At 43.1% G+C, this 13,699-nt stretch overlaps 1 protein-coding gene across 1 annotated transcript in view; it reads right to left on the reverse strand.

Moving 5' to 3' along the window:
* Window positions 1–13,611, reverse strand: part of SLX4IP (SLX4 interacting protein) — a 216,969-nt gene extending 203,358 nt beyond the window's left edge. Inside the window, 1 exon segment of the mRNA XM_070381976.1 lies at window positions 12,626–13,611. The gene's annotated coding sequence lies outside the window, so the exon portion shown is untranslated.
* Between the last annotated feature and the right edge of the window lie 88 nt (window positions 13,612–13,699).

Below are 13,699 nucleotides of genomic sequence, written 5' to 3' on the forward strand. Positions count from 1 at the left end.
AAGAACATGTGCTTTAAAACAACATCCATAAAGGTTGTTCTGAAAACTAGTTAAATATTTAAAATTACATTGTATTATCTGAGCCAGATAAACACACAGTCAGCTCCTTTAAATATATTAAATCAGGTTTGAGTAACTTCTGTTAAGAATTTAGGGAGTCCCTCTCTGGGGATATTTAGAGGATACTAGTAGTTCAGCTAGACAGAGGAACAGGGAAAAGAGTACTGCCAACAAGTATCCAACCAAATCTGAAGCACGTGCACCCTAATTATTTTTAATTACACACTGGTTTTCCAGTATGTCTTCCTTTTCCAGAAGGACAGGTGGCCCACACAGAAGACTATTACAAGGCTTTAGACCATATCTGCTGTTAGATAGATTAAGAGCTATATTATAGTGAAAGTTGTATTTTCAATTCACAATAAGGTTCCAGCTGACTCTTAAAATGCTCATTTTTCCCCCCCTTTAATCAGTAAAGCAAGAGCAGCTGCATTTATGTTTTAAGATCTGGATTCTTCAAAAAGCATCATCAAAGCCCCGTCTCAAAAATACAATCTGTAAGAATCCAGAACTGAAAGGCATATTTTTATATGAAATAATATGATCTCTAGTATAAAACAGACTGCATGCAAAAAATAAATAAATAAAAAGCAACTGTATAACCTTACTCTCATTTTTAACCCATTTTTAATACCATATGGCATTCTGCCTCTCAATGCAATTTTTTTTTCACTTGTTCCCACAGTGTTTGCAATCTCAAAAAACTAACAATTTTAGAACTATAAGACACCCTTACAGACCATCTATTCCCAGGCCTGACCTCTATTCCCCCAACAAGAACTTGGGGGATCAGGCCAGGGTCTCACAGCTGAAGATCGAGGGCAGGAGAAGAGTCAGGTCACCTCACTGAGAGCCATCGAGCATCATCTGTCCCCTGCAGAACTGCGAGGTCAAAGGCTAACTGGGCTGCCAAGGTAGGCATGTCCTTGTTCCCCTGGCCAAGGCAGACGTTCCCAACACGGAGCACAACTTCAAACAAGGCTGCAGGAGGGTGGTTCTCTCCTGCTCATCAAAGAAAGAGAAATAGAGGGAAAGGTAAGAGACAGAAGAGGTGGGGGGTGTGGAGAAGGGAGGAAGGGACTCCACAGCTAAGGCAAATGTGGCCTGAATCAATTTAATTACCATCATGCTGTGACAGGGCACCAAGATAAAGCACGTAACGCATCTGGACAGCAGCTGTGTAGACCTTGAGCCTGCACACCTGCTGAAGTCCTTTAGATAAGGCGCATATCCTCTGCCTCACTACAGCTTTATGCACAGGGGCTAGAAATGAACTACAGGAGGAGCTGAAGCATAAAATGAACCCAAACAATTTGCTGTTTTCCAAACAGGGAAAAGCACACTTATCCATCCTGGAAGGAGCAGGTTATCAAAGTTAGAAGGTGCTCAAGAAAGTCTGCTGGATGAAGAAATAATCCTGAAACAGGAGCTGACACTATTTTATGTTTGCTGTTTCTGGGAAATTTTCCAAAAAATACACTGAATCTTTATTGACTTTCATGAAAAAACACCATACAGTGAATATTTGATATTCCAGGTGAAAATTATCACCTGTCATCACAAAGGGCAATACACGCATTAATGGCCCACTGAGTTATTCCTACACAGAGCTGCTCACAGTGGAGCCAGGGAAGCCTCTGCCTGTTCCCCACAGCTTTCCATGAGCTGTCAGAGTGCTGCCCAAGGCTCCCTTTCCCCTCTCGGTTCTTTAACTTAATCCGATGACCCTAGAAACCTAGGGGACCTGTTTGTCATACTGATGGGATGATTCTCAAGTCTCCCTATGAATTTGTGTAGACTCTGATGTGAAGGCTTTGTGCCCTCTCTCTCAGGTAATAAAATGGCTGATACCTTTACGTCGGGATTAGGGCTTCTACAATGATGAGGCTGCTGAGTCCTGAGACAGTGGACCAGGCCTTCTGGACTGGAGCCTCAGCATTTAATTCTTTCTGCCTCAGAAGAACAATGCTGTTGGACAGGCTGACCTCTAAGGTCTCTTCTTAGAGGTGATCTAAGAAGAGATCCAAAATCCAGCAGCTTTTCCAAGAATAAATAATGCCAAAATGTACACATGATTCCAGAGCAGAGGGTGAAAGGGAGCCCCTCCCACCATGCAACTCAGCCTATTAAGCCCAGAGACTGACACTGGGCAAGGGCAGGCTATGAAAGGGAGAATCACAGCCAGTTCTACGCCTGAACTTAGACACAAGAACCCTAAACAAACAGAAGCAATACATTACAAAAATACTTCAGAACCAAGTGAGGTTTATCCAAGCAGTGCAAGGTCAGTTTAATACTAGAACAATTACCATACTTAAAAACTGAAGCAGAATAAAAGCACAGGATGATTTTCATAGAAATAGAAAAAAAAGAAAAGAAAAACACTAGAAATCTCTGAATAGAAACAAGCTAATGTGAGAAAAGCATCTACCAAAGAAAAAAAAGTAGCAAACATGTTTACTGATGAATGTTAAAAGCAATTTCTTTGAAACAAGCAGAAGATATAGATTTCTGAAAATATCATCATACTAGCATTCCACAGATTTAAAATATCTAGAGATGAATTTAATAAGACATGTGCCAGACCTCATCACATTGTTCAAACTTTATGCAATCCCAGGCACAATCCTAAACAGGGAATCTGAAGAAGAACAAAAAGGACTAAGAGAGAAGGAAAACAAAAAAAGAAAAACAATGAAGGGAGTCAGTCTTACCAGATACTGCAAAACTACCACAGTGCCAGAGTAAATCAAATAATGTGCTGGCAAAGGGGAAACAAACAGGCTGAAGGAACAGACTTCACAGGCCAGAAACAAGCCCCTGGGCTCGTGGAAACGGTGACGGGAGCAGTGGTGCACATCAGTGGGAAATAAGGAAACTGTTCATTTGACAAACTGTGGTCCAACAACCGTGTGTCTACTTGGAAAAATAGAAAACTGGACCACTACTTCACACAGCACATAAAGATCAACTACAGATGAGCTACAAACTCAAATGTGAAAAGTTAGCAGCTTTCAGGAAATGTTTTTCATAAGCTCTGAGAAAGGAAGGTATTTTTAAACTAGATACAAGAAGTATAACCCAAAAAGAAAAAGAATGGTAGAGTTGGCAGTATTAAGATTAAAACTTCTCTACAGACTGGAATAAAATATTTGCAATCCACATAACCAGTAAACAACTTATAAACTAGAACACATAAAGAACTCTCAAAACTCAATGGTAAAAAAATAAAACCAATCCAGTCAAAAAGTGGGCAAAGGACATTACCAGGTATGTCAGCAGAGGACAAACATGGGAAATAAGCATGAGAGACACTCGAATCATTTTATGCTGTATGCAAATGAGGCATCATTTATATAGTACACCTGAAACTAAAAAACAGTTGTTGTTCAGTCATCCAGTCGTGTCCGACTCTTTGCGACCCCATGGACTTCAGCATGCCAGGCCTCCCTGTCCCTCACCATCTCCTGAAGTTTGCCCAAGTTCATATCCATTGTGCCATCCAGCCATCTCATCCTCTGACGCCCCCTTCTCCTCTGCTGTCAATCTTTCCCAGCATCAGGGACTTTTCCAATGCGCCAAGTGTACTGGAGCTTCAGCATCAGTCCTTCCAACATGTATTCAGGGTTGATTTCCCTTAAGATTAACTGGTTTGATCTCCTTGCTGTCCAACGGACTTTCAGGAGTCTTCTCCAGAACCACAGTTTGAAGGCATCAATTCTTTGAAGCCTTGCCTTTTTTATCGTCCAGTTCTCACAACCGTACGTGACAACTGGCAAGACCATAGCCTTGACTATATAGACCTTTGTTGGCTTGACTATACATAACAGTATACACTGACTATATTTCAATTAAAAAAAAACACTCAACATCATAAGCCATCACTACATACCTACCAGAATGGCTAATAAAAAAAAGAGATTAAAAAAAAAAAAAAAAAACAGGTAACACCAAATGCTGGTGGAGATGCAGAGAACAGGCATGTCTCCTACACTACTGGAAAGACTGTAAAGATCACAGAGCCACTCTAGAAAAGAGATTGTTGACAGCTTCCTACAAAACTAACCATGTGCTTACCACATAATCTAAAATTTGCACTCCTGGTAATTCACCCCAGAAAAATGAAAACCTAGGCTCACATAAAAATTTGTAGCCAAATGTTCATAGTGACTTTATTCATAACAGCCAAAAACTGGAAACAGCCCAGGTGTCCTTCAGTGGGTGAGTGGTTAAACAGATCTGGCGTATCTGTACCATGGGACATCACTCAGCAACCATAACTGAACCGCTGACACACACGACCGCTTGGCTGGATCATCTCAAGGGGATGATCCTCAGGAGAAAAAAGACAATCTGAAAGGTTATAGAATGTATGATCCCACTCATATAACATTCTTCAGACAACAAAATTATAGAAGTGAAGACCACATTCGTGGTTGCCAGGGGTTAGGAATAGGGAAGCTGCAGAAGGAAGCTCTGGCAATGGAATTCTACACTGTGCTTGTGGTGCTGGTTACAGGAATAGAAACACATGATAAAAACAGCTACACAAATGCATGTAAACTGGTTCCATCTCATAAGCTCTGGAGGTTGTACCGATGTTAGCTTTCTGGTTTTAATAGCTGCACTCTAGTCACAAAAGATGTCACCACTGGAGGAAGCTGGGTGATGGGTACAGGGGACTCCATGTACTTTTATGCCAATTTGGGGCAAATCTATAATTATTTCAAAACAAAAAGGTTAAAAAAATTAAACTTCAGTTGGGGAGGGGGGTGAGGTGGAACCACAAACTGAGAGAAGGTGTGTGTAAGACGTGCAGACGCATATTCATAACAGAACAGGCCAACAGAAGGGACGGGCAGCAGAAGCGCCAGAGAGCACCAGCCTCCCTGCTGAGTCTCCTCACATCTGGCGAGGTGGCGGCGGTGCCCCTAGGCATCTCTGACTGACCCCTTGCGTTACTGCTGCCTTGACGACCACCCTGGGGCGGTGAGGGGCAAGGCCTTCACTGTCCTTTTATGAAACCCTGGGAGGCTGAAGTCTAAACACAGGAAGGCCATTTGCCAGGGGCCTGGGGCAGCACACAGGGCGCTCTCTCCTCTCAGCGCCTGTCGTCCGGGACAGGACAGAGGAAGCCGCAGACAGCCGTCTGCCTCCCCCAAGGAGGGAAAACCACAGGAGGGGGTGCCAGGCAGTCTCAGGCCCCAAAGAGCTGGTCGTCCTGAAGGGCCCGGGCCTCTCCAAGAAGCTCCAGTCTCCATCCTGGCACTCTCCAGCCTCGAAACCATCAGGCAAGGAACTGGAGCAGGTATGAGCCCCACCACCCCCGGCTCAGGGACCGTCACAGCTCCGAGGCCTCCACAGCCAACTTGGGCATGTGACCTTGAACATGCAGGGCCAGCACATGTGTGTACATATGCGTGTCACACTAGAGAAGGTCCTCTCTTCCTAAGATCGAGTTATCATTGGAAACCCAACTGAGCTGCCGCCTGCTCCTCGGGAGCTCTCTAGGGATCCCCAGGGTGAAGGGTCCCTTCTCTGGGCCAGCCCAGCCCTTCCACACCCCCTCCACTCACTTAACTCTGCTCCTCAGTCCCTCCCCTCCCTGTGACCAGAGCTTTCTGAGAACAGGGGCCATTCTTATTCCCTCTGATAACCTGGAGCAGGGCAAAGGTAAGTGTCAAGCCTGCTAATTGGAATCTGCTGATGTTACTGAAATCAGTGGCTACAGACTGTGTTACTGTTTTAGACTTATACCTATTAATCTAATACATCTTTACTGTCTCCAAATCCCAAATTCCTTATTAAACCCTCTAAACAGGAGGTCAAGGTACTCTGGTCCTATTTCAATACACAAATAACACGTAAGTTACATATATCATGCAGCCAAAGTTGAGAGAGCTAAGATGCATATAAATGTAAAGAAAATATGGAAGTGTTTTGTATTGAACATAAGGGGCAAGAGATACCTGGTTGAAGTTTTAGGTCATCAGTTCAGTTCAGTTCAGTTCAGTCGCTCAGTAGTATCTGACTCTTTGCGACCCCATGAATCGCAGCATGCCAGGCCTCCCTATCCATCACCAACTCCCGGAGTTCACTCAGACTCACGTCCATCGAGTCGGTGATGCCATCCAGCCATCTCATCCTCTGTCGTCCCCTTCTCCTCCTGCCCTCAATCCCTCGCAGCATCAGAGTCTTTTCCATTGAGTCAACTCTTCACATGAGGTGGCCAGAGTACTGGAGTTTCAGCCTTATTAGGTCATAAATGTGAGGTTTTCAGTGACTTGTTTTTGTCCTTAAAATACTGACATCCTTACATTCATCTGAATGAAAAAGGTATTATTAGCCTCTACATACTGATCATTAAAAGATAAATGTGCACACACACAGTTAAAAAGCAAACATGCACCTTAAAAAATTACCTTCCTAGGCTCCTAGCATTACTTTAAGGAGGGAACAGCAAGCTCAGGGCCTGGGGTTCAAAGCATAAATGTTAAAAAAGCTTTATCAGAGCTGCCGATTCGAGTCTACATGCAGTAGAATTTTTACTTTACACCCTGTTTTTAAGAAGTTCAGAACAAGCTCCAAAAAGATCAATTTTCCAAATATCTCAAAGCATATAATCTTCATAAACATACTGAGAAGTTAAAGTACATGTCTTACAAACAGTATCTCATCCTCTACCCTGCATTCTTGAGCCCATTTTCTCTGACCTGTAAACAGGCATTCTTTCACAAAAAGTCTTCAATAGCATCTGACCTCACCAAAAATATGTGTTTTTAGTGGAGAGGGAAAGATCCTAAAATCCTTAAGAAAATTAATTTGGGGAGGGAATGGAAGTAGATGAAACAATATCACGATTGTCCTGTCATTTAAATACAAAGCAGAGATAAACTCTAATAAAGTTTGTGACCTTCTAGATTATTCTGTGGGAAAATTCAAGGCACTCTGAAATTCACATTTGTCTTCCATCTAGCACTGCCGGTCTGCATCACAAGCCAAAGCACCTACTCAGGATTTAAAAGATCAGAAATTAGCTTTAGGCTTCTAATCTCCAGATTTCAAACTTTACCAAGAATATGTTATACTCTCTTCTATTGTCTTAAAATAACAAAGGCTCTAGAATTTATGAAGGAACAACTGTAATTCAGGAATGAGAAATCATTTCATAACCTGTTGCCCCTACTCCCCCAATCTACTTTTATCACACACGCATAAAAGGACAATATGAAGAAGGAATCACAAACCTTAACAAAATACCAAGGAAAAATGATAAATGAGTAAAGATCTTGCTGACAACAACTGATAAAATTTGAAAAGGTAATTACAGTGTAAAAAAGTAGTGAATCAGCTTTTCCTATTATTCATATGATAATTCTGAATGCCAAAGTGAACTTGAAAAAAAAAAAAAACAAAAAACAAATGGAAACAACAGGAAAATAATGCAAGTGACACACAAAAAATAAGGATTTTGTTTTCTTTTTCTTTAAATGTAGGTCATATACTGAAATCTCCCACCAAGATTAAGTCCACAGTTCACTCTATACCCTTAACGTGGTCATCTAAGCCAAGTTCTGGGCCTCCCATTCCTGTGGGGCCCACAGAAAATCCCCACCTGGCCCTGTGTGGTTGCTTCACTAAAAAACAGCATCTAATTTTTATTTAATACTTTGTCAGAAACAGGCGCTGACCCACAAGGCAGTCATGGTCTCGGGTTCTAGCAAAAATGACACGCATTCAAATCCTACCTTTTTACATGACCTCAGACAGCCTACTCAGCACCTCCAAATCTCCAGAGAAAAGGAACTCAAAATCACAATGAGATGTCATCTCACACTTGTCAGAATAGCTATCATCAAAAAGACAACAAATAAGTGCTGGTGATGGCCAATATTTTGGCCACCTGATGTGAAGAACTGACTCACTGGAAAAGACCCTGATGCTGGGAAAGACTGAAGGCAGGAAGAGAAGGGGATGACACACTGACTCGATGGACATGAGTTTGAGCAAGCTCCGAGAGTTGGTGACTGTCAGGGAAGCCTGGCGTGCTGACGTCAAAGGGGTCACAAAGAGTCGTACACGACTGAGCAACTGAAGTATTGGTAAGGATGTGAAAAAAGGGGAGCCTTTGTGTCCTGTAGATGGGAATTTAAATTGGTTAGCCACTACAGAAAACAGTAAGGAGGTTCCTCAAAAAATTAAAAATATAACTGCCATATGATGTGGCAATTCCACTTCACAGTATTTATCTTTAGAAAAGAAAAACACTAACTTGAAAAGGTAATCTGCACCTCCATGTTCACTGAAGTATTAACCACAATAGCCAAGACAGGGGAGACATCCTAAGTGTCCATGATAGATGAATGGATAAAGAAATTACGGTGTATGCATATATATAATGGAATGCTATTCAGTCATGAAGAAAGGAAATCCTGCTCTTTGCGACAACATAATGGGCATTCTTCTAATAAGTAAGACAGTGAAAGACAAATATAATATGATCCACTTTTCTGTGAAATCTAAAACAAAACAAACACCAAACTCAGATACAGAGAAAATATTGGTGGTCATTGGTGGGGCAGGGGCAGGGGGTGGGGTGTTGAGGAAGGGATGGTAGGGGATGGTGAAATGGGTGAAGGGAGTCAAAAGGTACAAACTTCCAGTTATGAAATAAGTAAGCCCTGGGAATGTACCACATGGTGACCAGTTAATAAAACCGTACTATACAGATAACCCTTGAACAACAAGGTTTGAACTATGAGAATCCACTTCACTTGGATTTTTCCCAATAAATACATACTACAGTATCACATGATCCACAGTTGGTTGAATTCAAAGATGTGGAATCTCAGATGGGGGCTGAGTTGTGAGCTTGTCACTGTAAAGTTGTATGCAGATTTTCAACAGCACAGAGGGTCAGCACCCCTAACCCCCTGACTTGTTTAACTATATATACATATATCAAACAATTGTGTTGTACATATGAAACTATTACGTTACATATAAATTATATCTCAATAAAAGAGATCCAACCCACTAACAACTCAATATAGATGACATGTTTGGCATCTAAAAAACTATAACGTTTCATTCAGAATACGTGAATGCATAAACTAAACAATGTCAAAGACAAAGTCCCAAACAAACACAGTCTGCCACTGGCACCTCCTAGGTTCTCTGCATATGGAAGGCCTGGGTGTTCTTTGGAAGGAATGATGCTAAAGCTGAAACTCCAGTACTTTGGCCACCTCATGTGAAGAGTTGACTCATTGGAAAAGACTCTGATGCTGGGAGGGATTGGGGGCAGGAGGAGAAGGGGACGACAGAGGATGAGATGGCTGGATGGCATCACCGACTCAATGGACATGAGTTTGGGTGATCTCTGGGAGTTGGTGATGGACAGGGAGGCCTGGCGTGCTGCGATTCATGGGGTCGCAAAGAGTCGGACACAACTGAGCGACTGAACTGACTGGCCACCAAATAATTACTTTTTTGTTTTTCCAATGTGAAAATGACCACTATCAAAATAAAAACAACCCAAATGCCCTTCAATTAACAAATGTGCAAACAAATTAGTCTAACAAATTGCTGAATATAGCAATTACAAAGGAATGAAACACTGATACTTGCACCAAAGATGGCCCTCAATTATAATGAGCGAAAAAAAGCAGACTACCCCACCCCCCAAGACAGCACATACATGAAGATTCCATTTAGATAAAATTCTGGGAAATGCAAGAGTGACAGAAAACAGAGCAGCAGTTGTCTAGAAGAGCCCAGAGGGTTTACAAAAGGACAAGAGAAAACTTTTGGGAGGTGATGAGTACATTCACTATCTTGACTCAAGTGTTGATTTCATTAGTATATACATGTAAATCACCATCAAACGGTATACTTTAAGTATGTGCTGTTTACTGTACGACAATCATACCTCCATAAAGCTATTCAGAGAAAAGAAAAAGATCATTAAAAAAACCTCTCACTCACACATCTTCCTGGCTTGGCATATTGTATTTAAATCACCCTCTTTCCCAAATGGATACGTGGCCTAAAAAGTCATGGAACTACAATACCTTTACCCATTAGTGATTTGAATGTATGCACAAAACTTTAATAATCCGAAGACTTAAATAGAATAATACCTAATTAACATTTACATAGCTGTGACTATGTGCCAAGCACTGTTTTCAGCACTTTTCTTGTATTAACTTATCTGACCCTCATATCAACCCTATTTTTGAGATGAAGCAACTGACTCACTGGAAAAGACCCTGATGCTGGGAAAGATTGAAGGCAGGAGGAGAAAGGGACAACAGAGGATGAGATGGCTGGATGGCATCACTGACTCAATGGACGTGAGTTTAAGTGAACTCTGGGAGATGGTGATGGACAGGGAGGCCTGGAGTGCTGCGATTCATGCGGTCACAAAGAGTCGGACACGACTGAGCGACTGAACTGAACTAAGGTATAGGGCTTCCCAGGTGGCACAGTGGTAAAGAATCTGCCTGCCAATTTAGGAAACTCGGGTTTGATCCCTGCATTGGGAAGATCCCCTAAAGAAGGAAATGGCAACCTGCTCCAGTGTTCTTGCTGGGAAACCCCATGGATAGAGGAGCCTGGCAGGCTACCGTCCATGTGGTAAGCAAGAGTCAGACACCCCTTAGCAACTAAACAACAGACTGAAGCACAAAAGGGTTAAGTAATCAGTTTAAGCTGGTAGCTGGAGGAGCTAGGATTTCAACCCAGAGAGTATGGCTCTAGAATTCATTTCCAGACCCATTATGCTTACCAGCATATACAAGATACAGTATAGGAAAATCAGAAGCAGTGAATATTGCACTTGCAAAATACTTCTTTTCCTCACATGCACAGAATATAAATATCCACTACATTTTGCAACATACACAAGAGACTAAATAAAACATAACAGGACCTTCATTCTTCTTTTCCCAATTAATATTTAGATGGATAAAGGAAAGAAAGACTGAATAACTTGCTTAGGACACAATAAACAGCAAGCTGATGGGTTACTAAGAAGCTAGTTCACCACATTTCCAGTCCAACTCTCTTCATAATTATTTTAAGTAAATCTACAAGGGAGAAAAATCTAACAAATAGCAACACAGAAAATATAAAACTCATTTGTTGTTTCTCAAATACCTTAACTTCCTTAAATTCCATCCACAGATCTCAGAGTCTACTGATACTGGTCTGGGTTGTTGGTTTTTTTAAGCACCCCAAGTGATTTTTTCATAGCTGAGAACCAAAGCTGAGAACCCCTGAAATAAATTAAATTTAGATTTGTTATTTTAAAATGACAGAATGCAAGGTGCCAAAAAAGCTTTGGTAAACTATGCTCCAAGGTTTTCCAAGTTGATATTGAACTACTGAAAACAAACAGAATTTTGAGTTCAACTTCAAATAAATTAAAAATAAAATATGCACATAGGACAAAAGGTGTTGCATAGCAAATGTTACATAACAGTATATGGGGCTGACAAATCCTCAACTTTTTAGAATGCTAAATTGGCATCTTGACATTAAACTGATGAATATAAAGCCACACGTCCACTTCATTTAAAGCGTGGACTATACTGACCATATATTGTTCCAGAAGCACAAGTTGTAAAGAGAAAGTCTTTGTCTTTAGTCCGTGCCCTCGGTCAGTGCTGTCTGAACTTAAGATGCGCTTCTCAGGGCAGATTCGGAGTCAGCGGCGTTTCTAACAAGCTCCCAGGTGATGTTCAAGCGGTTGATACACAGTTCACAACTGGAGCAGCAAGACTGTAAGTACCTTGAATATTGTTTGTAAAATGAACCAGTTCATCTACAAATGCAGTCAGGTCCAGGATCCAAGAAATAAAGTGTCAGTATGATTTATTCCTAGTCCAGGAGGAAAAAGGAGCGGGGGAAGATAGGGGAAGGAGCAAACGAATACTTGTTTGTATATTATAGCAGGTCTAAGAACCAGAAAACACTGTTACTTGCCCAACCTAGTAGCTCTCAAGGTGACAGAATGGAAACTTCATGAAATAAAGTGGTTTTCATTTACTACAGAATCCTTACAACCTAGTACACACCAGGTACTCAACAAATGTACTGAATGAATGAATGTATATACAAACACAATCTGTATGTCACAAACTGAAAACTGGGAAGGAGAATCTGCTGCTGCTGCTAAGTCGCTCAGTCCTGTCCGACTCTTAGCGACCCCATGGACTGCAGCCCACCAGGCTCCTCCATCCATGGAATTTTCCAGGCAAGAGTACTGGAGTGGGGTGCCTTCGCCTTCTCCATACAATGTAGATGTTTGATATAAATACCTGGCCCTGTCACTGTACTCCATTTCGTCCAAATAATAACAATTTCCCAGGCCAAAACTTCCACTGTCAAGCCCAGGCTTCCGGCACCCTTCTGTTTAAAACAGAGAGGAGGAAGCACAGGGATAAGGATTCAGGAAAGGTTCACTAATCAAAGGAAATAACCGAAGCGGGAGAGGAGCTGGGCTCACAGCTGAGTGCAAGGGAAGGAACGTCTTAGGTTCCCAGCATTTCCAAGTTCTTACCTACAATGGTGGCAGGGTTTGGGGTCGGGCTTTTGTTTAGTTACTGTCCAGGGTACCTGGCTGTGCAAACTCAGACTAGAAAGGAGGCCAGAAGCTCCCAAGCCAGCCTTTGGAAGCTCTGGTGTTCCGGGTGCCGACCTCCTTCCCGCTTCCCGGGCGCGCAGAGAAGCCCTGCAGCCGCCGCCCAAACACAAGATGGCCTGGGTTGCTTCGAGGCCCGCTTGAAGCCACAACCAGGACTTAAGATGGCGGCGAACACTAAGCTAACGGCCGGAAGAGCGCGCGGGATCTTCCAAAAACAAAAATGTCCTCCGTGCAAGGTCTCGCGGCTTCCAACGAGGGCCCAAAACAATCATGGCGGCGAAGGACCTCTATCTAGGGACCGCGAACAAGGCGAGCTCGATTGGCCGGTGACAAACCAGTTACCCGCTATGCCAGGGAGAAGGGCGATCGAAAGAGAGAAAAATAAAACTCAACATTTCTGTGACACAGAATGTTTCTTGAAAATTACTAGCACAAAAAGGGGAAAAGTCTCCCGAATGTTTGATGGGGAACGAGTATAGAAAACACGGGTTGGCAGATGAAGGTGGCTTTCTCAATGGCGGGTGCATTGTGAGACAGTTATCCATGAGCATAACTTCTCTTACAGTTCCTTTGAACGGAAGAATGCAGTCTTGGCCCTCGAGCGCATCAGCGGGAGGGGTGACGGCACGGACATGAGCTAGCCGGCGAGCGCACAGACTCAGGGGCCTCCGACCCCCGTAAGCCCCCGCGTGGACGAGGGGCGGCCGCCGCACCGCTGAGGGCCTCCCGCACGCCCCACTCCACAGGGGCGGCCGCGGCGGCGCCCTCTCTCCGGGTCTTCTGGGCGGTCGCTCCGGAAAACCGGGGCTGGTGAGCGGCCGCGGGATCCGGCGCGTCGCCCTTGGTCAAGGCCGGAAGGCCCGGGACCCGCCGAGAGCGGTTGGTCACGTTTCCGTTCCATGAGCGCCTCTTAAGCGCGGGCAAAAAGGGAGACACTGTGCCTCAGCAAGGCCGTATGACCCGTCATCTAACGTTTCCACTTCCGACAGT

This window comes from Bos mutus, chromosome 13, assembly GCF_027580195.1.
Source record: "Bos mutus isolate GX-2022 chromosome 13, NWIPB_WYAK_1.1, whole genome shotgun sequence".
Taxonomy (NCBI): domain Eukaryota; kingdom Metazoa; phylum Chordata; class Mammalia; order Artiodactyla; family Bovidae; genus Bos; species Bos mutus.